Here is a 3,879-nt window from a genome sequence, read left to right as displayed (position 1 = left end):
CATCGTTTTGTTTTCCTTGAACATTTATGGTACTGTACAGTGGTGTAGGTATTTTGCCTGTTTATATTGCTTGTTTATGAGTTCTTGACCATTCATCAGATATAACTTTTAACTGTTAAGTATGTTCCTTAATCAAATACTCATTGAACCAGACAGACAGACAATTGATGATGCCATTGTCAGTTTTTGCACATAATTAATATCAAATTTACTAGAATTCTAAAAACTGCATTTTTTGATCATTTTTGTATTAAAATTTAAATTGGAATCATTTATTTACTGTACTTGAATCTATTTCGCAATAACATATTTGCAGGACACTATCTTTCTTGCATCATGTTTTGCTATCTTGATTCATAATCAACTTTAAGTTGTATGTTGTTTACAATTCAAGATGGCAAAAGACATCCATACTACCTTAATGACAGTTTGTACACATTTCTAATGTAGTATTTAACACGCATAGTAAAATGTGAATAAAAGAGAGAATTGCTGAAATGTATTTTGCTTATTTTGCAAAGTTTAAAGCTAGAAAAATCAGTTCAAAAATATCACTCATGTGAAGGAAAAAAATTGCAGCTGAATAATGCTATTTATTTGAAGTCTTTAGATGACTGCATTTAAGTATCACTGTAAAGACATTTATCTATTATCTATTACTAGTTCTTTTATGATTTTTGCATTCTTGTTATATGTCCCATTTGAATAAAGCTGTTTATACTTGTTATTTAAGGATATATTGTGAAAATGGGAAGCTTATAAAATGAGGAGATGTTGTATGATTGCCAATACGACAAAATCTATATAATTAAACTCAAAAGTTAAAGATTAATGGTAGCTTCTTTTCAAACTTCCTAAGAAGCTCCTGTATGTTTGAAACTGTATTCATTTATTTTTGTGGGTACCAATTTTGGAGGTTTTGAGGAAATATTGCATATTCATGGATATTTAAATTCGTTGTTTTGGCCAAGTCTGCAAACATTCCTTTAGAAAATTTTGTAATTCGCTGAACAGTTAAATTTGTGGTTCTCCTGTACCCACGAAATCCATCGAAATTAGTATCCAACAAATATTAATGAGTCCACAGTAGTTAAATGGTGATTGTTACAGAGTTATCTCCCTGTAGTGTTACATACCATCTTAATTAACCCGATCTGTCTAAGTTTGGAATGGTGATACTATCGTTCAGGGTAGAAAAGTCAACTGTTTATTACTGTGGTGCTAGAAAAAAAGAGATGTAGTTTATATGTACTTAGTAATAAAAAGTAAAACAACAAAAATACCGAACTCCAAGGAAAATTCAAATCAGAATGTCCATCAAATGGCAAAATCAAAAGCTCAAACACATGAAACGAATGTAAAACGACTGTCATATTGCTGACTTGGTATAGGCATTTCAGAAGGTAGAAATTGGTGGATAAAACCTTGTTATATGATCGCAAAAAATTTTGCGGTTGTATATTGGTATCACATTGTTATCAGCATCTTCCGAAGACATTTGGTTTCAAGGTTGTGATTGATTCTTAACAGTTAAGGAATCAATTTGAAACTTAGTACAGATGTTCTCTATGATATAATCTCTAGTTTCAATGCCAAATTTAAACTCTACCTTATATTTTAATGTCATTTTCTCATGTAAAAATTCAAAACAGAAAGTCCTTTATCAAAATCAAAAGCTGAAGCACATCAAACAAATGGAAAACAACTCGTTTATTTCTGACTTAGTACAGGCCCAGCATTTCCTCTTGTAGAAAATGGTGAATTACATCTGGTTAATGGCTAAGTCAGAGAGCTTTGTGTTGAATTGTAACAGTGGAGTTGCATTCAAAGAATTTTAGTGTTGTACAAAAGTTAACAAGAGTGCACACGCTGAAATATCTTCTTCACTAACCATTGATATTATGATGATAGTCCTAAATATAAACCTTTACTACAAAAGAGGGACGAAAGATACCAAAGGGACAGTCAAACTCATAAATCTAAAACAAACCGACAACGCCAAGGATAAAAATGAAAACGACAAACAGAAAAACAATAGTACACATGACACAACATAGAAAACTAAAGAATAAACAACACGAACCCCACCAAAGACTAGGGGTGATCTCAGGTGCTCCGGAAGGATAAGCAGATCCTGCTCCACATGTGACACCCGTCGTGTTGCTTATGTGATTACAAATCCGGTGTATAGTCTAATTCGGTAGGTCACATTCATGAAAGGGAAGGGGATTGTATTTACGACGTCAGGAACATATCCGATATCATTTGTGAAACGGTTATTCCATAACGGTCAACCAACTCGTAATGGCGTCCGTAAAATTTACGAAGGGATGATTTCAACTTCACCATTTGGAACTCTTGGTTTAATAGCTTCCTTGTGAGCAGTAACCCTCTATCAAGAAAATCATGATAGGAAATGCAAGCACTTCAATATCGTATCAATTGGGAGATATATACCCCGTATGCAGGTGCTGCTGGAATGTTGCTACTTAGAAATGGAAAGTTCACAATTGGAAAGCTGAAATCATCTTTTTTGTCGTAAAGTTTTGTTTTCAACCGACCCTCATTGTCAATTTCTAGATGTAAGTCAAGATATGAAGCCGACTTAACTGTATCTGTAGTATCCTTTATCTCCAATTCGATGGGATAGATGCGTTCCACATAGTCATCAAATTTTGAATTGTTTAGTGAAAGAACGTCATCTATATAGCGGAAAGTAGAGTTAAAGGATATTGCTAAATTCTTATCTTTCTTCCTAAGAAGTTCCTGCATGAAGTCAGCCTCATAATAATAAAGAAACAAGTTGACAAGTAGAGGGGCACAGTTTGTTCCCATTGGGATGCCGACAGTCTGTTGGAAAAACATGTCCTCCGAACGTAACAAATATTTTGTCAATCAAGAAATCAAGCATCTTGATAATATCGGTTTCAGAGAATTTCTGTTTGAATCAGAGTGATTCTTTACAAAGTAGGATTTATCCCTCCCTAAGACAAGATACTTGTATCTACGTTGGTCATTTTTTTAATGAAGCAAAGTAATACCAACTCTTTCAATTTGTCTTTTAGTTTGGAATGTGGAATACTTGTGTAAAGAGTAGAAAAGTCAAATGTTTTAATACTGTTACAAGATGAAAGAGAGTTAGATTGTATGTACTCTAAAAGATCTTTAGAATTTTTAAGTATCCACATCTGATTCACGCCACCTCTAGAATAGGCAGTTTCACAATAACTTTGAAGCCCGTCTCTGATTGCTGATAAAATAGATGTTAATAATTTAGAAAGAGGTTTCGTGGAGCACTTGGAAGACCCAGCAATATACCGTTGTTTGTAAGGACACTTATGTAGTTTAGGTATCCAATACAGTGATGGAAGATCCAGTTCTTCATCTTTGGTTGAAATACCAAAGGAACCAAAAACAGACCTATGATTATCCAGGATTTCCTCTTTGGTAAGTGTCGTGAGAGTATATGTTGAGTTTCCAAGTGAATTGTCTATACGTAATTCGTTTATCAAGCTATTAATGTAATGACTTTTACAGACAAAAACGATGTTATTTGGGGCTTTGTCTGCGGGGACAACAACATATTTATCATGGAGGTCGGATAGGTGTTTAGCAACATTTGGGTCTTTAAAGATTGACGTAGCATGGGCATTGATGGACCCATTCAGTTTCTTAATTCTGATTTGTATTAACGACCTCACTGCCTTAATCCATTCGGATAGAGTGTCTACGTCTTCCTTCTCGCGCTTAGCCCATTGCCTGGCATAATCCTCGACTGAATCCATTCAAATTTTAAAGTTGTATTTCCAATTGATGGATTTAGGCTCACGATATTTCGGACCTTTCGATAACACATTTCGTAGAGAAGTGTTATTAACA

The sequence above is a fragment of the Mytilus edulis genome, chromosome 4 (assembly GCF_963676685.1).
Source record: "Mytilus edulis chromosome 4, xbMytEdul2.2, whole genome shotgun sequence".
Taxonomy (NCBI): Eukaryota; Metazoa; Mollusca; class Bivalvia; order Mytilida; family Mytilidae; genus Mytilus; species Mytilus edulis.
The sequence above is the reverse complement of the archived record's forward strand: the minus strand, read 5'-3'. Positions refer to the sequence as shown.